Source organism: Pelophylax lessonae, assembly GCF_965119305.1.
Source record: "Pelophylax lessonae genome assembly, chromosome: 6".
Lineage (NCBI taxonomy): Eukaryota > Metazoa > Chordata > Amphibia > Anura > Ranidae > Pelophylax > Pelophylax lessonae.
This window is the reverse complement of record NC_138773.1, coordinates 302,699,005-302,722,525: the sequence shown is the minus strand read 5'-3', so window position 1 is coordinate 302,722,525 and position 23,521 is coordinate 302,699,005. Positions and strand designations below refer to the sequence as shown.

Here is a 23,521-nt window from a genome sequence, read left to right as displayed (position 1 = left end):
CAGCGCCGCGGCACCGTCCCTCGGAAGTTTGGCCCCCTCCTCCTTCCCCCCCGCCACCGAGCCAATCCGAATACGCAGTAGGGACCCGTGAAGCCACAAGACTTCACTGCCGTATTGCCTTACCGGCAATGGTGGCGGCAGCACCCGGCAGCCAATGGAAACATCGGCTGCGGTGCCGACATCGCTGGACTCCAGGACAGGTAAGTGTCCTAATATTAAAAGTCAGCAGCTACAGTATGTTTACAGTATGTGTAGCTGCTGACTTTTAATTTTTGGGGGGGGAGACGGAACTCCACTTTAAACTGGGATGCCATTAAAGTTCATGTGCGTGTAAGGGCAGGCGTCCCAATACTTTTGGTAATATAGTGTATACTGTATTTCACCTGTGTATACAGCAGTGTGTCGACTTTGAAACTTACAAAAGTTCTAACTCTTAGCAGCTCTATTCAAAACGAAACAAAGACACCCATATGAGCGTGCCTGGCCTCATTTAGCATTTTCCTAGCATCTTTTCCTTCTATAGCACTGACAACCCATTTTTTTTTATATGGCCTTGGGCAGACCATGGAACAGATCTCCTCTGGGACAGTAGAAGTTGGGAATTGAACGTGTTTGGTAGCACAAGGCCAACAGTTTTCTTGAACCTTTCCTAGAGCAAAGGGCATGGGGGAATCATAGAGTTCTGCAGCTGGAGAGAGAGGATATAAAATGTAAGTGTCATAGAGTACGAGGGTCAGCGCAGGTAAAATAGGCCACATATCACCCATGGCTGGGCCTGTCCCAGGAGGTAATTTTCTAATGAGACAGAATATTCTTCCTCCATGACACATATTAACAGCTGCGAGGCACAGGTCAGCTGTAGACAAAAGAGAAGCTGGCGGAGTGGAGCGTACGATTCTGGGAAGGAACCTCAGAGTGACAGTGGAGAGCTGGCAATGAAAGAATGGCGGATGATCCATATTGCACTCAATGGGGGGGGGGGGGGAGTATTATTCTCTAACCTCAATTAAGGACAATTAAGACGGGTGCTTCACTGCTGAGGAGCATATGTATTCAGCATCTCAGATCGACTGAAGCCATTCCCAAATGAAGGCACGGGTAAAAATTTAATTGGAAAAGGCAAGGCCACAGCTTTATGCCAAAACACAAGCCAAGTCACCATTAATGAGAAATAAAATTCAATGCCAGTCACAGGTACAAGTGAGTACACCCCTTACATTTTTGTAAATATTTTATTATTTATTTTCATGTGACAACACTGAAGAAATGACACTTTGCTACAATGTAAAGTAGTGAGTGTACAGTTTGTATAATTTGTATAACAGTGTAAATTTGCTGTCCCCTTAAAATAACTCAACACACAACCATTAATGTCTAAACCGCTGCAACAAAAGTGAGTACACCCCTAAGTAAAAATGTCCAAGTTGGGCCCAATTTGTCATTTTCCCTCCCTGGTGTCATGTGACTCATTAGTATTACAAGGTCTCAGGTGTGAATGGGGAGCAGGTGTGTTAAATTTGGTGTTATCGCTCTCACTCTCTCATACTGGTCACTGAAAGTTCAACATGGGATCTCATGGCAGAGAACTCCCTGAGGATCTGAAAAAAAGAATTGTTGCTCCACATAAGGATGGCCTAGGCTATAAGAAGATTGCCAAGACCCCGAAACTGAGCTGCAGCACGGTGGCCAAGACCATACAGCGGTTTAACAGGACAGGTTCCACTCAGAGCAGACCTCACCATGGTCGGTCAAAGAAGTTGAGTGCACGTGCTCAGCGTCATATCCAGAGGTTGTCTTTGGGAAATAGATGTATGAGTGCTGCCAGCATTGCTGCAGAGGTTGAAGGGGTGGGGGGTCAGCCTGTCAGTGCTCAGACCATTCGCCGCACACTGCAACAAATTGGTTTGCATGGCTGTCGTCCCAGAAGGAAACTTCTTCTAAAGATAATGCACAAGAAAGCCTGCAAACAAATTGCTGAAGACAAGCAGACAAAGGACATGGATTACTGGAACCATGTCCTGCGGTCTGATGAGAACAAGATAAACTTATTTGGTTCAGATGGTGTCAAGCGTGTGTGACGGCAACCAGGTGTGGAGTACAAAGACAAGTGTGTCTTGCCTACAGTCAAGCATGGTGATGGGAGTGTCATGGTCTGGGGCTGCATGAGTGCTGCTGGCACTGAGGAGTTACAGTTCATTGAGGGAACCATGAATGCCAACATGTACTGTGACATACTGAAGCAGAGCATGATCCCCTCCCTTTCGGAGACTGGGCCGCAGGGCAGTATTCCAACATGATAACGACCCTAAACACACCTCCAAGATGACCACTGCCTTGCTAAAGAAGCTGAGGGTAAAGATGATGGACTGGCCAAGCATGTCTCCAGACCTAAACCCTATTGAGCATCTGTTGGGCATCCTCGAATGGAAGGTGGAGGAGCGCAAGGTCTCTAACATCCACCAGCCCAGTGATGTCATCATGGAAGAGTGGAAGAGGATTCCAGTGCCATCCTGTGAAGCTCTGGTGAACTCCATGCCCAAGAGGGTTAAGGCAGTGCTGGAAAATAATGGTGGCCACACAAAATATTGACACTTTGAGCCCAATTTGGACATTTTCACTTAGGGGGTGTCCTCACTTTTGTTGCCAGCTGTTTAGACATTAATGGCATTGAGTTATTTTGAGGGGACAGCACATTTACATTGTTATACAAGCTGTACACTCACTACTTTACATTGTAGCAAAGTGTCATTTCTTCAGTGTTGTCACATGAAAAGATATAATAAAATAATTACAAAAATGTGAGGGGTGTACTCACTTTTGTGAGATACTGTATATTGTGTATAGCTAAATAGTCTTATACCACGAGTGTCAGACAGGCATTGGTCTATCTCAACAACACAAGGTAATGTGTGTAACGCATTATTATTATTATACAGGATTTATATAGTGTCTGCAGTTTGCACACTATAAAGGGAAACAGTACAGTTACAATACAGTTCAATACAGAAGGATTACAATGGCTCGGCCCATGAAGCTTAAATTCTAAAAAGGGAGGGGAAAGTGATACAAGTGGTAAAAGCTGTGGGGTGGATGGAGATGGTTGAAGTACAGTTTTTAGGTGGGGGCAGGATTGCCTAAAAGTGGACAGGCTAGGAGATAATTGGGCAGACTTGGGTAGGGAGTTCCAGAAGATAGTAAGTCCTGGAGGTAAAAATTGAAGGAGGTGAAAGGGAGCAAAAGAGCAGGGGGTCTTGGGAAGACCGGAGAGGGCAGTTTGGGTGATGCTTTGAGATGAGGTTGGTGATGTAGCTGGAACAGAGTTGTGGGTGACTTTGTATATTGTAGTTAGTATTCTGAATTTTATATTTTAGGCTAGTGGAAACCAGTTGGGAGACTGGAAGAGGGTGTGGCAGCCACCGTTGCTATAGTAAGGTGGATGAATCTGACCGAAACATTTATGATAGCCTGTGCGGAGGTAGGCCATTGAGAAGAGAGTTGCAGTAGTCAAGGCAGGAGATAACCGGGGGAGTGAATTAGTTGTCTTATTGTGTTTTCAGTTAACCACTTGCCACCTACTTATACGGCAGCATGGGGGCACTGCTGCACCAGGTCACGTATCTAGTACATGATCCAACACTTCCAGGTCTGGGGCGCACCCCCCCCCCCCCCCGAGCATCCAGCACAGAGGCAGAACAACAGTCTGCCTATGTAAACAAGGCAGATCGTCATTCTGTCAGTAAGGAAGGCATGGATCCTGTGTTCCTGCAAAGAAAGCACTGATCATTGTATTAGTGTCACTGGTTCCCAAAAAGTGTCAGTTAGTGTCCAACTGACAGCCGCAATATAAGTCGCTGATCGCCGCCATTACTAGTAAAAAATTGAATAAATAAATAAAAATATCCCATAGTTTGTAGACTCTAACTTTTGTGCAAACTAATCAATATACACTTATTGGGGTTTTCTTTAAAAAAAATATGTAGCAGAAAACATATTGGCCTAAGAGCCCATTCACATTGAGGCGACACGACTTCGGGGGGCGACCTGTGAAGTCGCGTGCACCGCAGGGCACCGCGACTTCAGCGCGACTTGCAGAGACTTCACATAATGGAAGTCTATGCAAGTCGCTCCGAGGTCGCCCCAAAGTAGTACAGGACCCTTTTTCTAAGTCGGAGCGACTTGTGTCGCTCCTATTAGAATGGGTTCTGTACTACTCAATGGATTGCGACATACCACGACTTGTCAGGCTGACAAGTCGCCTGACAAGTCGCGCTAATGTGAATGGGCTCTTAATCTATGACAAAATTTGTTTTTGTTTTTTTTATTTTTTTATTGGATGTTTTATAGCAGAAAGTAAAAAATATTGTTTTTTGTTTTTTTTTTCAAAATCGTTGGTGTTTTTTTGTTTATAGCGTAAAAAATAAAAACTGCAGTAGTGATCAAATATCACAAAAAGAAAACTCAGTTTGTGGGAAAAGAAAGACATTAATTTTGTTTGGATACAGCGTTGCATGACCGCGCAATTGTCAGTTAACCACTTCTGGACCGCCCGACCACAGTTTTACGTCGGTATTTTGAAGGTAAATACCGGGGATATGGCAGCAGATAGCTGCCATGACCCTGGTATTTTCTTACATGGCGGGCGGTCCTTTCGGATAAAAGTGTAAAAAAAAAATTAAAATAATAAAAAAAAAACATTTTAACCACTTGCCGACTGCCTAATGCAGATCTACGTCGGCAGTCAGCCCCTCACAGGCAAAGCGACGTAGGTCTACGTCGCTAGCCTGTGAGGGTCTAGGGAGTGAGCGCGCGCCCCCGGAGGCGCGCTCCTGCTCCCGCGCGGTACGCACCCGCCCGCGCGTGTGACCGGCGGACCCGATGTCCGCCGGTCACTCGGCGATCGGCGGGGGAGAGGGAGAAAGTCAGGCGGCTTGTGTAAACAAGCTGCCTGTCATTCTCCCCGGTGTATGAAGGATGATCATACGGTTCTACTATGTAGAACCGTCGATCACTCTTCATACATCTGAAGCCACAGCCAATCACAGTAGAAAGCACGCCCCTAGGGACACACATAACCCCTCCCTCTCAAATAAAGTTAACCCCTTCACTACCAGTGTATTTTTACAGTAACAGTGCATATGTATAGCACTGATTACTGTGGAAATATCACTGGTAACCCCAAAAGTGTAAAAAATGTCAGTCAAGGGTCCGATCTGTCCACCGCAATGTCGCAGTACCGCAAAAAAAAATCGCAGATCGCCGCCATTACGCGTTAAAAAAAAAACAACAAAAATGACAAAAATCTTTCCCTTTGTTAGTAAACGCGATAACTTTTGCGCAAACCAATCAAAATACGCTTTTTGCGATTTTTTTAACCAAACATAGGTAGCATAAAACAAATTGGCCGAAAATGTTAAAAAATTTTGATTTTTACATTTTTTTGGGGGGGAATTTCATATAAAAAAATGTGAAAAATATTGCTATTTTTGCAAAATTTACGCTCTTTTTTTGTTTATAGCGCGTGATCAAAAAATCGCACAGGTGATCAAATACCACCAAAAGAAAGCTCTGTTTGTGGGAAAAAAAGGACGCCAAATTAGTTTAGGTACAGCGTCGCACGACCGCGCAATTGTCCGTTAAAGTCACGCAGTGCCGAATCGCAAAATACCCCCTGGTCAGGAAGGGGGTAAAATCTTCCGGGGCTTAAGTGGTTAAAGCACTCCCATCCCCCTGCACATATACACAAATGCAAATACGCACATAGGTCAGGTACGCAAATGTAAACAGTGATTGCACATTCGCAGCGAATATCAGAGTGAGGGCAATAAATCCAGGGCCATAATTCACTATTATATCTAAACTGATAACCTGTAAAGGCTTGTAAATCTTCACCTATGGACAGTTTTAAGTACCGCAGTTTGACGCTACTTCATAGGCGTGTGAAAATTTAAATCTTGTCGTGTGTGGTATCTATTTACTTGATGCAATGTTATCTTTTATATTTCACCGTAAATCGGGTGTTATATTGTGTTTGTGTACATCAAAAATCATTTAAGTGGATTTTTTTCCTGAAAATTTTCGTTTGATCAATGGCTGTGCAAATATTCTGTGACATCAAAAATATTGCAACAGCAATTTTTATTTTATTCATCAACGACTTTATTCTTCAGGGTCTCTGCTTTCAGAAAATATACAATGTATGGGTGGTTCTAAGTAATTTTCTAGCAAAAAAATGCTGATTCTTATATGTATTGTATGTGAAATTGTCAAAATTGCCCCCGGAAGGCAAGCTGTTAAATATACTTTTATACCCCATTAACCCAATCAGACACAATTTGCTCGGGAACCCAAATGGCGCTTTGGTTGAGAAACACTACTCCAATGTACACTCCATATCTTCATATAATTGTTAATATCGAATGACATGTTAATTAAAGAAACAAGAAAATGGAAATAGCTGGACTCCTCTGGATTAGACTTTCACACATCACATAAAAGCCAGTCCTTTGGTGACCAGCCCTATCATCTATATCAGCAAGGATATAAAAGCTATTTTCATTTTTTGAAATCAAAGTTTCAGATTATTCCACAAAGCTGGATAATTAAAATTGCATGATCTCTCTGGGAGGAAAGTCATTTTTTATTTGTGGCACGGTGCCGTAGAATCATCTAGAGGTGTGTGATAGGACGGCCTTACAGTATCAATCTCATTTCAGGCTGGGCGGAAGATCGCTCTGAGACCTTCAGGTCGCATATTACAGCTGTGGAACCCGGAGGGCCAATGCTGTGTAACCACGAAAACAATTCAAACATCTATAAGACGAAGCAGAGACACATCGTATCCATATGTCACTGTCAGTGCTGGTAAAATATTGACTGATTCTACTATTGGCTACAATGGAGTTAAAGTAGAATTCCAGCCTGACTCCAACTATGCTTGAAAACACCCCCCCATCAATCTGGCCTAACCTGTAGATGTGTATACTTACCTATTTTTAATTCACTCTGGACATATTACAATAGAAAGATATAATTTACAATATCTATACCTTAGAAACCTTTTACATAATCTCTATAGTCTAGTTTGTCTGACTTTACTGTGATGGATGCCATATGTAAACCTCGGTTGCTTCTAAATATGGCGTTTTTACCTTTCAGTGTGTAGGAGGCCTTAAATGTATCCATTTTACTATCAATGCTTATCATGTGTATATTCCTATAGGGGTCATTTTTGGTTGTGAAGGACACTCATTTACTGGCCCCAATAATTTTATTCACCCAGGTTTAGAAAAACACTAGCAGACTGTATAGAGTCCGTGTTTAAATATATATCAAATTGGTTATGTCTACAAGGTTGTAATCCTATTTATTCTCTCCTACGCTCTCCCCTATGCTCTTCTCACCTGCATTCTCCCCTATGCTCTTCTCCCCTATGCTCTCCTCTTTGCTCTTCTCCCCTAGGCTCCTTCCCTATGCTCTTCTCCCCTACACTGTTTTTCCCTATGCTCTCCCCTTTTCTCCTCTACCCTACATTCTCCCATATGCTCTCCCCTATGCTCCTCTCCTGGACATTCTCCTCTATGCTCTCCCCTATGCTCGTCTCCCCTAAATTCTCCCCTACACTCTTCTCCTCTTGACTCTCCCCTTTGCTCTTCTCCCTTACACGCTTCCCTATGCTCTCCCCTTTGCACTTCTTCCCTGGACTCTCCCCTACACTCTTCTCCTCTACACTCTCCCCTATGCTCTTCTACCCTACACCCTCCCCTTTCCTCTTCTACACCTTCACTCTTCCCTATGCTCTTCTCCCCTACACTCTCCTCAATGCTCCTCTCCCCTTCTTCCCTACACTCACCCCTTTGTTCTTCTTACCCTACGCCCTCCCCTATGCTCTTCTCTCTTGCATATTTCTACCCTACATTCCCCCCTACACTCTCCACTATGCAGTTACATTTGCTCTTCTCCCCTACACTCTCTTCTATGCTCCCTTATTTGCTCTTCTACCCTACATTCTACCCTATGCTCTCCCTACGCTCCTCTACTGGACACTGTCTCCTACGCTCTTCTCTCCTACATTCTCCCCCAACTCTCTTCTCCCCTACACTCCCCCCTATACTCTTCTCTCCTATACTCTCGCTTATGCCCTCCCCTTTGGTCTTCTCTCCTACACTCTTCCCCCCTTCACTCTCCCTATTGCCCTTCTCCCTACGCTCTCACCTATACTCTTCTCCCCTACACTCTCCCCTTTGCTCTTCTCCCCTAAGCTCTTCCCAATGCTCTCACCCCCCCCCTACATTCTCCCACAATGTTCTTGTCCCCTACACTCTCCCCTATGCTCCTCTCCCCTACACTCTCCCTTATGCCCTCCCCTTTGCTCTTCTCCCCTTCACTCTCCCTACTGCTTTTCTCCCCTATGCTCTTCTCCCCTACACTCTCCACTTCGCTCTTCTCCCCTAAGCTCTTCCCTATGGTTTTCCTCCCATAAGCTCTTCCCTATGCTCTCCCCTATGCTCTTCTCCCCTACACTCTCCCCTTCGCTCTTCTCCCCTAAGCCCTTCCCTATGGTTTTCCTCCCATAAGCTCTTCCCTATGCTCTCCCCTATGCTCTTCTCCCCTACACTCTCCCCTTTGCTCTTCTCCCCTAAGCTATTCCCTATGGTTTTCCTCCCATAAGCTCTTCCCTATGCTCTTCCCTCCTACACTCTCCCCTATGCTCCTCTCCCTTATACATTGGACTTGATGATGTTACAGGACCTGTGAATGCCAGAGAATAGGGGAGAAGAACCTGCGTGAAGTGTCTTACAGCTTTCCCTGCAGTTCAGCTTTTACGATGAAACACACAAACAGGAAGCAAGCAAAGAAATGGTTGTATCACAAAAAGTATTTTGCATAGCCCACTTGGAAAAGGAAAGACAAAAAGTTCAGAAGCTGAGCTCTCTGTATGGCCACCTCTGAGCCATCATTAAACCCGGCTCTCCATTACTCTTCTCCTTCTAAAGTCTCATTGTCATACAATCTGATACAATGTTCCGGAGAAAAGTTATCAGGAAAGGATCTGGCTATTACTCCAGTCACATCTCAGCTGTCGCCGCCACGATGCTATCACGCTGCTGCAATAAAGGCGGGATTGTAGATGCATGTACGGAGGGGTCTGCACCGCTCGCACAGCTGGGGGCAGACTGGAGAGGAGATGCGATAAGCAGGAAACGTGCCACTCTTGCTAAGAGTTCAGCCAAATCTCTTCAGGTAAGTGGCTGGCCAGGGGAAACGGCTGATTGTCTTCCCCCTCCAGCTCAGCGGGAAACCTACAAGGACCGCGCCAGAGATTTGATTGACGGAACAGAACGTCAGCCGTTAAACAGCGTGAATTAGGCAAAGCCAATCCAGTATGGAAATTGTCATTCCTCGATAGGTTCTTTTTTTTTTTTTTTTTTGTAACGCATGCCGCACAAAAAATGAATTGGCAGCAAATTAGCGATGCAAGTTCTTGCTTGAAATAAGTGTGATTTGATTATGACACTTTTAGAAGAAATAAAATTTTACCTTCAGATGGCAGACAGTGAACACATTTTTCTGAAGACACATCCACATGCAGCAATTAGGCCTTTCCTTCAAGAAAATTAGAATGGTGCGGGGTCACTTTATTTACCCGCTTGCCTACCGGGGCAGTTTTGACATTTTAAAATCAGCATTTTTTTTTTCTTAAAAATTACTTAGAACCCCCAAACACTGTATGTTTTCTGTTAACCACTTCTGGAACGGAAGGATTTGCCCCCTTAACCACTTTACCACCGGAGGATTTTGCTGTCTTACGTCCAGGCCACTTTTTGCGATTCGGCACTGTGCGACTTTAACTGACAATTGCGCGGTCATGCAACGCCATACCCAAACGAAATTTACGTCTCTTTTTTCCCCACAAACAGAGCTTTCTTTTGGTGGTATTTGATCACCTGTGTGATTTTCATTTTTTGCGATATTAATTAAAAAATGTGACAATTTTGAAAAAATAACAATATTTTTCTACTTTGACAGTTAAAAAATGTCCAATATATTCAATTTTTGTCATATATTTAGGCCAAAATGTATTTAGCTACATGTCTTTGACAAAAAAATTCTCAATGAGCGTATTTTTAACCGCTTTATGACCGGAAGGTTTTACCCCATTCCTGACCAGGCCATATTTTGCGATTTGGCACTGCGTTACTTTAATGGACAATTGCGCGGTCGTGCAATGCTGTACCCAAATTAAATTTATGTCCTTTTTTTTCCCCACAAATAGAGCTTTCTTTTGGTGGTATTTGATCACCTGTACAATTTTTACTTTTTGCGCTATAAACAACAAAAGAATGACAATTCTGAAGAAAAAAAAATATATATATATAGTAAATATTTTTCACATTCAGCTATATAACATTCCCCAAAAAAAAATTAAAAAAATCAAAATTTTTTAACATTTTAGGCCAGTTTGTTTTCTGCTACATATTTCTTGGTAAAAAAAAAACCCCAATAAGCGTATTTTGATTGGTTTGCGCAAAAGTTATCACATCTACTAACTACGGGAAAGATTTATGTCATTTTTAATGTTTTTTATTTTTACTAGTAATGGCGGCGATCTGCGATTTTTTGCGGGACTGCGACATTGCTGCAGACAGATCGGACCCCTAACGGACATTTTTGATATTTTTGGGGGGGACCAGTGACATTACTACAGTAATTAGTGCTAAAAATTTGCACTGTTAAGCAGGCCATACACGATGCGAATTTCGAACGGAAATCGAAATCGCCAGTGAATTCTAACGATTTTCGTCTCGTTAGTGTGTTATGTGCAACATGCGATTTTCGTACAACAGCAAAAATTCACATATCCAACATGTTGGTTTTTTTGGCGAAAATTGGCCAAATTTCGTATCATTAATGGGGGAGTTGTATGATTTCACCTAACAAAACACAGAGCAGTAGGGGGTGGTTAACCACTTAAGCCCCGGAAGATTTTACCCCCTTCCTGACCAGGGGGTATTTTGCGATTCGGCACTGCTTGACTTTAACGGACAATTGTGCGGTCGTGCGACGCTGTACCTAAACTAATTTGACGTCCTATTTTTCCCACAAACAGAGCTTTCTTTTGGTGGTATTTGATCACCTGTGCGATTTTTTGATCATGCGCTATAAACAAAAAAAGAGCGTCAATTTTGCAGAAATAACAATATTTTTCACATTTTTCTATATGAAATTCCCCCCAAAAAAAATGTAAAAATCAACATTTTTTAACATTTTCGGCCAATTTGTTTTATGCTACATATGTTTGGTAAAAAAAAAAATCGCAAAAAGCATATTTTGATTGGTTTGCGCAAAAGTTATCGCGTTTACTAACAAAGGGAAAGATTTTTGTCATTTTTGTTGTTTTTTTTCTAACGCGTAATGGCGGCGATCTGCGATTTTTTTTGCGGTACTGCGACATTGCGGCGGACAGATCGGACCCTTGACTGACATTTTTTACACTTTTGGGGTTACCAGTGACATTACTGCAGTAATCAGTGCTATACATATGCACTGTTACTGCAAAATGACACTGGTAGTGAAGGGGTTAACTTTATTTGAAAGGGAGGGGCTGTGTGTGTCCCTAGGGGCGTGATTCTAACTGTGATTGGCCGTCTGTTGAGCTGTAGAACCAGTGATCAACGGTCCTACATAGTAGAACTGTGTGATCACAGTTTCTACACAGGGGAGAATGACAGGCGGCTTGTTTACACTAGCCGCCTGACTTTCTCCCTCTGCAGCAGTGATCGCAGAGTGACCGGCGGACATCGGGTCTGCTGGTCACACGCACGGGGGGTCCGTGACCACGCGGGAGCGCGGGAGCTCCCTAGTCCCTCACAGGCTAGCGACGTAGACCTACGTCGCTTTGCCTGTGAGGGGCTGACTGCCGACGTAGATAGTCGTTAGGCAGTCGGCAAGTGGTTAAAAGGGCACAAAAAATAGTGTTTGGAAGTACGATTTTCGGATCACATTGATGGTACACTCGCATGATGTACAAGAGTGCCGCTTGCGTTTATCGCACGACAAATCGTTCGAAATTTGCATCGTGTATGGCCTGCTTAACTGTAATAATGACATTGGCAGGGAAGGGGTGAACACAGTAAGTGATCAAGGGGTTAAATGTGTACCTAGGGGCGGGTTTCTAAATGTATGGGGGTTGGGCTTGTGAAATGATCACAGAGACATGTGATCCTATATAGAAGGATCACAGGAGCTCTGTGATCATTTCAGAGAGAAGAACAGTCAGCTGTGTTTACAACAGCTGACCGTCCTTCTCTCTCAGCGGAGAGCAATCGCGGGTGTCAGGCGGCAATCGGAGCCACGTGCCCCGTGCATCGGATCCCCCGCTGACGATCGGGGGCGGGAGCGCGCTTGCCCCCTAGCTGTAGGCACGTGACCGACATATACCTATGTCTGTTTACGCAGGAGGGCCGAACTGCCGCAGTATAACTGCGGCGGGCAGTCGGGAAGCGGTTAAAAAAGTAACGTCAGCGCCCAATCTGGGTATCAGCAGCTTGCAATTAGTATCAATATACAAACACTAACATACATATAACAAGAGAAAAAGACTGCAGCGCTATAAACTAAGGTAAATGCAACACAATGAAGTGACCAATGTGGATCAAAAACAATAATATAAATGCAATAAAAGTATTGAATATTTATCCACAAAAAAATCATATCCGTGGATACAGTGTAAAAAAAAAAAAAAAAAATTGTAAAAAAATTGTTCAATGAAACCATGGGAAACAAATGTGATGAAGTGGTCCTTGAATTATAGAGGTGTCCAGTCAGAGGATTGAAGTGCTCTAATAGAAATGACTCGTGCACCGTGAACCTCCACCAAGTGGTTGGAATGCAAACTCACCAGATTTAATTGCTGTCGAAATGACAGCAATTATAGCCTTGGATGGTAATATCATTCAGCCTGTGATAGATTTCCAGAAAAGGTCCAGACAGAGGATGAACAGAGATATCTCAACCAATCACACTGGATCAATCATCGAATACAAGAAAAAATACTCATAGTGTAGTATTAATTATAAGAACAGGGTAAAAATAAAGCAAGCTAAAAACAAAATTCAATATCCAAATGCCAGTGACAGAAGAAACTGGCAGTATGATAAAAACACATAAGGTTCAACAAAGTGTAATAAAAATGACAAAAATACCCTTACATCTGTTGCTGCCAAGCTAAACATAGAATGGTGGCTGCATGGACGTCCGCGGAACTTTTTTTAGGGGGGGGGGGGATTATTTGAAGGTCACCCATGCTGTCGTCTACAGCTCTCTTGTCCTCTCTACCCCCCCCCCCTTCCCTCGCCGCCTGTCTGCTCCTGTGTCAGTGGGCTGCCCCCTCCCCTCCTGCTGCTGTCGTTTCATTTAAGGTTTCATATCCTGTCTACAGTCTGTTTAATAATCCTGTGTGCCCCGTGTCTGTGTTTTTTTTAAATAAGCCAATCTTTACCAGTTTTCAGAGTGCCGATAGCCGCTCACGTGACCCGCCGCCTTTTTCCTCCTCTCGTCCTCTCCTCCCCCCTTCCTGACTGACATCATTGGGGAATCCTCGGCCCCGCCCACTGCAGACAGCTGTCAGAAAGAGAGAGGAGAGAGCCGGTGGGTCAATCAGCGCTCTGAAAACCACAGGATGACAGGATGGTATAAAGCGGCTTAACAGCCACTTTAAAGGGGAAGTCGAGATTTCGGGGGGCCCCCCCTTGCGGACGCCCATGGGTGGCTGGACCTCAGGCATATCACCAAGCTCAACGGCCATTTTGCGCCCAGCACATCATCAGGAGCTATACGGTATCTGTAAGCAGAGGCCCTGGAGAATAAAATAGTGGCTCTGGCAACTTTTTATGTCTCACAATATTTGTGCAGCCTTTTACCAAACACAAACTTTCAAGAAAAAATACACCTAAAAGTAGAACTATGGGCAAAACTTTTTTTCTTTTTCATTTTGGATAGAGTAAAGGACGGTTATAACCCCTGTCAGAATTTTTTTTCGCCATCTGTGTCCCATTGCGGAGATTTACCTTCATTTCCTGACCCGTAGCCAAACAGGAAGTGATGGAAATCCCTGAAAATTAAGGGAATTCCTTGAGGACCCCCAGGTCACCAGAACTAGTGTCCCCATTGGAAGATTTCTTTTTTTTTCTATTACTTTTTTGGGGACAACCCAAAATGTGGGTTTTCTTTAACTTTCACTTTCAATGATAATTGTAAACAGGACAAATAAAGAAGGTAAATCTCCTTAACAGGGGCACAGGCAGCAATAAAAACTAACAGGGGTTCTAATCCCCCTCCACTCTATCCAAAACTAAAAACAAAAAGTTTTGTCTTTTAGTTATGCCTCAAATAAATTTGTGGTGAACACAAACACAATATAATATCCAGTTTTTGATAAAATATTAGACATATGCATGACAAAAAATTAGTTTTGCTTTGTGTTGTTTAGATTCAATAATCTAGTTATTTTGTTTTGCTAAATTCGGGTTGCTCACTGCCCTCCACTATGGAGCTCGATTGGCATTTGCCATTGAACACCAGAATTGGCAGGTCCACAACTGGCGCCCTGTGCTTTTCACAGATGAGAGAAGGTTCACCCTGAGCCAGTGTTAATTTTGGCAGCAAATTTCAATTTAGTTTTAGTCTTAGTCTTAGGACTAAAATGGCATTTTAGTTTTAGTCCCATTTTAGTCTTCTGCAAGTGTTTTCGTTTTAGTCGTATTTAGTCGACTAAAACTCCAGTATATTTTAGTTGACTAAAACGCCCTACATTTTAGTCGACTAAAACTCATTTTAGTCATCTATAATCAAATGGGTGTAGTTCAATTGTAATTTGTAATGCATTATTTAAGCATTTCTCTACAATTTCCTAACTCATTATATACTACTGCTGGTCCTGGAGTGAAAAATCTAATATGTTATTATTTATGGTGGTATTAAGCTTTGAGCATGCACCAGTGTTAATTTTTGGCAGCAAATTTCGATTTAGTTTTAGTTATAGTCTTTTGACTAAAATGCCCTTTTAGTTTTAGTCGTATTTTAGTCTTAAGACTAAAATGCCATTTTAGTTTTAGTCGTAGTTTAGTCATCTGAATTGTGTTAGTCGACTAAAACATTTTAGTAGGTTTTAGTCGACGAAATTAACACTGCCCTGAGCACATGTGCCAGACGTGAAAGTGTCTGGAGAAGCCGTGGAGAACATTATGTTGCCTGTAACATCGTTCAGCATGACCGGTGTGGTGGTGGGTCAGTGATGGTCTGGGGAGGCATATCCATGGAGGGACGCACATATCTCTACAGGGTAGACAATGGCACCCTGACTACCATTAGGTATCGGGATGAAAGACCCTACGCTGGTGCAGTGGGTCCTGGGTTCCTTCTGGTGCGCGACAATGCCCGAGCTCATGTGACGAGAGTATGCAGCCAGTTCCTGGAGGATGAAGGAATTGATACCATTGAATGGCCCCCACACTCACCTGACCTAAATCCAATAGAACACCTCTGGGACATTTTGTTTCGGTCCATCCGGCGCTGCCAGGTTGCACCTCAGTCTCTTTAGGAGCTCAGTGATGCCCTGGTCCAGATCTGGGAGGAAATACCATCCGTCGTCTCATTAGGAGCATTCCCCGACATTGTCAGACATGCATACAAGCCCGTGGAGGCCATACCAACTACTGAGTACCATTTTGAGTTGCTGCAATGAAATTTCAGCAAAACGCACTAGCCTGCTGTATCATTTTTGCAAGTGCTCCACAAACTGTTCGCTAAAATCAAATCCTGTATAGTCATAATGAACTCTACACACGTAACTTAGCTAGCAATTTTCGCCACCCCATACATACGAGTCTTGTTTTTGGTTGTCTCATCCTGGTGATGTTCACATGTCACCCAATCAAAAGTTCACCATTCACAGAAATTTTCCCAGATGAGTCATCTCTGGTCCCGTTTTACCTGTTTTCCCTGACAGATAAGTGTGTCTGCATGTGCCTCAATTAAGCTCCCTGGCGGTATGATTGTTTCGGATTTTTGGTGCTGAAAGCGGTACAATTATTTTGCATGTAATTCTTAAGAATGAGCAGCCCAAACCAACTACAGTAAACCCCCCTCCATTGCGGGGGTTAACGTTCCGGACCCAGCCGCGAAAAGTGAAAATCCGCAAAATAGAAAAACCCTATTAAAATGCATTGTAGGCATGTTTTTTTTACTGTCACTGTACGTGTAAAAGCATTTTAAGGTCTTTAAACACACTTTTAAAACAATAGAAACTCATTTAAACACATAAAAGATACTTAGAGACATAGCAAGAGCTATGGAAATCACAAAAATATTTTATTTTTAAATGATTTATATAGTAAAATAACATTACAAAAAAAAACGTGAATTACCGGGACCGCAAAAACTGAACCTCGGTGGAGCGGGGGATTACTGTATTTACATATGATTTTTCTTTTACTTTTACTTTTTTTTTCTACTTTATAACATCTCGGGTATGATAAAGTTTGAAACACAAAATCATAAATTATAATATAATAAATAACTATAAATAAGTTAAAGTATGTATGTGTATATATATATATATATATATATATACTGTGTGTATATATATATATATATATATATATATATATATATTATATGTGTATATACATATACTGTTTATAGATAGATATACATGTGTATATATATATATATATATATATATATATATATATATATATATAAAGTACAGTAAAACTGCAGGAAAGGGCACTCGGGGGCAAACTAATGTCAATTTATTTTGTATTGTAATCAGTGTGTTTGTGTGTATAACTTTTTGAATTTGCCGCCGGTTCCACCCCCCTGCGAGCGTCACGTCGCAGGAGACGGAAGCCGGGGCACAGAGCATCGGGAGGAAGATCCGGCCGCCGCACACTGCCTGGATACATCGCTGGATCCCGGGGACAAGGTAAGTAACCCCTCTTTCAGGATCCAGCGATGCTCCTGGCGGTACACCGAGTGTAGCACTGAAATTTAACCCCCGAGCCACACTCGGGAATACCGCTAAGGAGGTTAAAGGCTAAGTTCACTTTTCATTTTGCTAAATTCCAGTATCAATATACCATTAATGTACCTCTGTTGCAAAACATTACACAATTTATTTAATTTAGAGGAGGCCTTACCTGCGCTTTTGCTAGATTTCCTTAGAAGACTTCATCTCTTGCTGGCATGTAGATATTAGACATAGAAGCCAGTAATGCTGGCCATATACTATATGAAAAATTGTTCCAACTCATTTTCGAAAAACAAACACTCGGCGGTTAGAGCAGATGACCATGCCATCATGAATTGACTGATAAATCATTCAATGGACATAAATGAATCCTTTTTTTGTAATTTTTTTTCACATATACCTGGTGCAAACAGTTTAGACGGGAAACACATTAACCTTTCAATTCATGGTTCATTCGGCAGCAAATTTCCAAACTTGTCCTTCGTTTTTTTGGTTTAAAAACGTCACAACCAATTACCGATTTATGCCCATTAACTGGTCGAAAAACGAGCGTACTGTCCAAATGACCGAATTTCGGCCGATTTTTCGTATAGTGTATGGCCACCATAAGACACAGAAAGGAATTCATCAGCTGACCTCATTAGCACACATCTGTGGCGGCCTTCCCTCCTTCCAGCAGATCCCAACCACCCCCAGCTTGGTGCACACTTTTCTAATACAATTAATCAGTGATCAGTGGTCTCACTAAATAGACAGTTTTGTTTTGTCTTTAATTCATCTTGCATAGATTTGCTCATTTGGAGAGTGCAGGGAATGAGAGATCAGATAGCCGCCTATATGGATAGAGCTGTAGTATTGAAAACAGGAGAAGCATGCCCTGGGTTCTGTTAAGCGCAGCATACACTACACCATGGGTCTTCAAACGATGGCCCTCCGGTTGTTCAGGAACTAGAATTCCTATCATAGTCATGTCTGTGAATGTCAGAGTTTCACAATCCCTCATGGGATGTGTAGTTCCGCAAAAGCTGGAGGGCCGTAGTTCCCTATACAATCTGATTGTACAATCTCCTTTAGATCTGCCAATTATGTAGTGCAAGGGCCTGCCTGATTGGATACAGAGTGATTGGATAGCTGGTGTGTTTTCCCATTATATAGTTTTGGTAAACCTAAACGAGATTGTATAGTGTATGGCCACCTAAAATGAACAAGTTGCTAACTACTTCTAATTAGTGTTGAGCGAACACGGACTGTATTATTCGTGTTCGTACCGAATAATTGGATTTTTTTTACCCGGACACGGACACTTTACTGTATGTTCGGGTAAAAATCCGTGTTCGGTCGTTTTATTTCCGGGTTTTGCATGCTTTGGCGCTCTTTTCATGGCGGGCTTTCAACAGCCAATCAACAATCGTTTAACTGGTGTGCCTTAAGCCATCCCAGCCATGCCTGCAAATGTCTTAGTAGCTGTGATTGGCCGTCTGAAGCATGTGACCAAGTCTTTATAAGTTCGAGGCAGCCGCCGCAGCAGCGTCATTCTGCTGCTTAGCTAAGGGACAGAGCACACATCAATGTGCTGGCTGCTGATTAGGGAAAGATAGGCAGGAAAAAACCATTTGTGTCCGGATAGAATTGAGGGACAGGTCGGAGTGTTTAGGCAGGGCGAGTTGTAGGCATTTTAGGGATAGAGTCTGCTGAATTATAGGGTCAGTGTCTTCTACAAACTACAATCGATATTGCTGTGTGGGGGGTGGGGTGAATCTGCACTCAATCCTGATCTACGATCTCTTCTCAATCCTGTTAGGGACAGAGTCTGCTGAATTTTAGGGAAACTGTGTTCTACAAACTACAATCGATATTGCTGTGTGGTGTGGGATTGGAGGTAGGCAGGTGTCAGTGATCCACATCCATTTTTCTGTGTGTGAGCTGCAGTGAACACAATCTTTTTGGGCTGCAGTGAACACAATCTTTTTGGGGTGCAGTGAACAAAATCTTTTTGGGGTGCAGTGAACACAATCCTTTTTGGTGTGCAGTGAACACAATCTTTGTGGGGTGCAGTGAACATAATCCTTTGTGGGGTGCAGTGAACACAATCTTTTTGGGGTGCAGTGAACAAAATCCTTTTTGGGGTGCAGTGAACAACATCCTTTTTGGGGTGCAGTGAACACAATCTTTTTGGGGTGCAGTGAACAAAATCCTTTGTGGGGTGCAGTGAACACAATCTTTTTGGGGTGCAGTGAACACAATCTTTTTGGGGTGGAGTGAACAACATCCTTTTTGGGGTGCAGTGAACAAAATCCTTTTTGGGGTGCAGTGAACAAAATCATTTTTGGGGTGCAGTGAACACAATCTTTTTGGGGTGCAGTGAACACAATCTTTGTGGGGTGCAGTGAACACAATCTTTTTGGGGTGGAGTGAACAACATCCTTTTTGGGGTGCAGTGAACAACATCCTTTTTGGGGTGCAGTGAACACAATCTTTTTGGGGTGCAGTGAACACAATCTTTGTGGGGTACAGTGAACAGAATCTTTGTGGGGTGCAGTGAACACAATCTTTGGGGGGTACAGTGAACACAATCTTTTTGGGGTGCAGTGAACACAATCTTTGTGGGGTGCAGTGAACACAATCTTTTTGGGGTGGAGTGAACAAAATCATTTTTGGGGTGCAGTGAACAACATCCTTTTTGGGGTGCAGTGATCAAAATCCTTTTTGGGGTGCAGTGAACACAATCTTTTTGGGGTGCAGTGAACAAAATCCTTTGTGGGGTGCAGTGAACAGAATCTTTGTGGGGTGCAGTGAACACAATCTTTGGGGGGGTACAGTGAACACAATCTTTTTGGGGTGCAGTGAACACAATCTTTGTGGGGTACAGTGAACAGAATCTTTGTGGGGTGCAGTGAACACAATCTTTGGGGGGTACAGTGAACACAATCTTTTTGGGGTGCAGTGAACACAATCTTTGGGGGGTACAGTGAACACAATCTTTTTGGGGTGCAGTGAACACAATCTTTGTGGGGTGCAGTGAACACAATCTTTGGGGGGGTACAGTGAACACAATCTTTTTGGTGTGCAGTGAACAACATCCTTTTAGGGTGCAGTGAACACAATCTTTGTGGGGTGCAGTGAACAACATCCTTTTAGGGTGCAGTGAACACAATCTTTGTGGGGTACAGTGAACAGAATCTTTGTGGGGTACAGTGAACACAATCTTTGTGAGGTGCAGTGAACACAATCTTTGTGGGGTACAGTGAACACAATCTTTGGGGGGTACAGTGAACACAATCTTTGTGAGGTGCAGTGAACACAATCTTTGTGGGGTGCAGTGAACTCAATCTTTGTGGGGTACAGTGAACACAATCTCATACTTCGGAAGATTTGAGGGTGCTGCCTGTTCCATACTCCCCCTACTCCTCATCTAGCCTTTTAGAGGTACAAACAATAGTAATTGGGGCCTAGTGTGGTTGTGTACGTGTGATATACATACACTTTTTTTGGATCATATTTTCTATTCCGCTATTTAATCAAAAACCTTTGGGGATCAGTTAAATTGGGGGATAGTCTGTGTTGGTACGTGTGAGAGAGATCCACCTTTCCAAGTTGTTGGGGTTCATCTCATACTTCTGAAGGTTTGAGGGTGCTGCCTGTTCCATACTCCCCCTACTCCTAGCCTTTTAGGGGTACAAACAATAGTAATTGGGGCCTAGTGTGGTTGTGTACGTGTGATATACATACACTTTTTTTGGATCATATTTTCTATTCCGCTATTTAATCAAAAACCTTTGGGGATCAGTTAAATTGGGGGATAGTCTGTGTTGGTACGTGTGAGAGAGATCCACCTTTCCAAGTTGTTGGGGTTCATCTCATACTTCTGAAGGTTTGAGGGTGCTGCCTGTTCCATACCCCCCCTACTCCTCATCTAGCCTTTTAGGGGTACAAACAATAGTAATTGGGGCCTAGTGTGGTTGTGTACGTGTGATATACATACACTTTTTTTGGATCATATTTTCTATTCCGCTATTTAATCAAAAACCTTTGGGGATCAGTTAAATTGGGGGATAGTCTGTGTTGGTACGTGTGAGAGAGATCCACCTTTCCAAGTTGTTGGGGTTCATCTCATACTTCTGAAGGTTTGAGGGTGCTGCCTGTTCCATACTCCCCCTACTCCTCATCTAGCCTTTTAGGGGTACAAACAATAGTAATTGGGGCCCAGTGTGGTTGTGTACGTGTGATATACATACACTTTTTTTGGATCATATTTTCTATTCCGCTATTTAATCAAAAACCTTTGGGGATCAGTTAAATTGGGGGATAGTCTGTGTTGGTACGTGTGAGAGAGATCCACCTTTCCAAGTTGTTGGGGTTCATCTCATACTTCTGAAGGTTTGAGGGTGCTGCCTGTTCCATACTCCCCCTACTCCTCATCTAGCCTTTTAGGGGTACAAACAATAGTAATTGGGGCCCAGTGTGGTTGTGTACGTGTGATATACATACACTTTTTTTGGATCATATTTTCTATTCCGCTATTTAATCAAAAACCTTTGGGGATCAGTTAAATTGGGGGATAGTCTGTGTTGGTACGTGTGAGAGAGATCCACCTTTCCAAGTTGTTGGGGTTCATCTCATACTTCTGAAGGTTTGAGGGTGCTGCCTGTTCCATACCCCCCCTACTCCTCATCTAGCCTTTTAGGGGTACAAACAATAGTAATTGGGGCCTAGTGTGGTTGTGTACGTGTGATATACATACACTTTTTTTGGATCATATTTTCTATTCCGCTATTTAATCAAAAACCTTTGGGGATCAGTTAAATTGGGGGATAGTCTGTGTTGGTACGTGTGAGAGAGATCCACCTTTCCAAGTTGTTGGGGTTCATCTCATACTTCTGAAGGTTTGAGGGTGCTGCCTGTTCCATACCCCCCCTACTCCTCATCTAGCCTTTTAGGGGTACAAACAATAGTAATTGGGGCCTAGTGTGGTTGTGTACGTGTGATATACATACACTTTTTTTGGATCATATTTTCTATTCCGCTATTTAATCAAAAACCTTTGGGGATCAGTTAAATTGGGGGATAGTCTGTGTTGGTACGTGTGAGAGAGATCCACCTTTCCAAGTTGTTGGGGTTCATCTCATACTTCTGAAGGTTTGAGGGTGCTGCCTGTTCCATACTCCCCCTACTCCTCATCTAGCCTTTTAGGGGTACAAACAATAGTAATTGGGGCCCAGTGTGGTTGTGTACGTGTGATATACATACACTTTTTTTGGATCATATTTTCTATTCCGCTATTTAATCAAAAACCTTTGGGGATCAGTTAAATTGGGGGATAGTCTGTGTTGGTACGTGTGAGAGAGATCCACCTTTCCAAGTTGTTGGGGTTCATCTCATACTTCTGAAGGTTTGAGGGTGCTGCCTGTTCCATACCCCCCCTACTCCTCATCTAGCCTTTTAGGGGTACAAACAATAGTAATTGGGGCCTAGTGTGGTTGTGTACGTGTGATATACATACACTTTTTTTGGATCATATTTTCTATTCCGCTATTTAATCAAAAACCTTTGGGGATCAGTTAAATTGGGGGATAGTCTGTGTTGGTACGTGTGAGAGAGATCCACCTTTCCAAGTTGTTGGGGTTCATCTCATACTTCTGAAGGTTTGAGGGTGCTGCCTGTTCCATACCCCCCCTACTCCTCATCTAGCCTTTTAGGGGTACAAACAATAGTAATTGGGGCCTAGTGTGGTTGTGTACGTGTGATATACATACACTTTTTTTGGATCATATTTTCTATTCCGCTATTTAATCAAAAACCTTTGGGGATCAGTTAAATTGGGGGATAGTCTGTGTTGGTACGTGTGAGAGAGATCCACCTTTCCAAGTTTTTGGGGTTCATCTCATACTTCTGAAGATTTGAGGGTGCTGCCTGTTCCATACCCCCCCTACTCCTCATCTAGCCTTTTAGGGGTACAAACAATAGTAATTGGGGCCTAGTGTGGTTGTGTACGTGTGATATACATACACTTTTTTTGGATCATATTTTCTATTCCGCTATTTAATCAAAAACCTTTGGGGATCAGTTAAATTGGGGGATAGTCTGTGTTGGTACGTGTGAGAGAGATCCACCTTTCCAAGTTGTTGGGGTTCATCTCATACTTCTGAAGGTTTGAGGGTGCTGCCTGTTCCATACCCCCCCTACTCCTCATCTAGCCTTTTAGGGGTACAAACAATAGTAATTGGGGCCTAGTGTGGTTGTGTACGTGTGATATACATACACTTTTTTTGGATCATATTTTCTATTCCGCTATTTAATCAAAAACCTTTGGGGATCAGTTAAATTGGGGGATAGTCTGTGTTGGTACGTGTGAGAGAGATCCACCTTTCCAAGTTGTTGGGGTTCATCTCATACTTCTGAAGGTTTGAGGGTGCTGCCTGTTCCATACTCCCCCTACTCCTAGCCTTTTAGGGGTACAAACAATAGTAATTGGGGCCTAGTGTGGTTGTGTAC

At 43.0% G+C, this 23,521-nt stretch overlaps 1 protein-coding gene across 2 annotated transcripts in view; it reads right to left on the bottom strand.

The window, feature by feature from the left end:
• Positions 1–23,521, bottom strand: part of ASIC4 (acid sensing ion channel subunit family member 4) — a 567,147-nt gene that overhangs the window by 489,040 nt on the left and 54,586 nt on the right. The gene's annotated exons all lie outside the window — the stretch shown is intronic.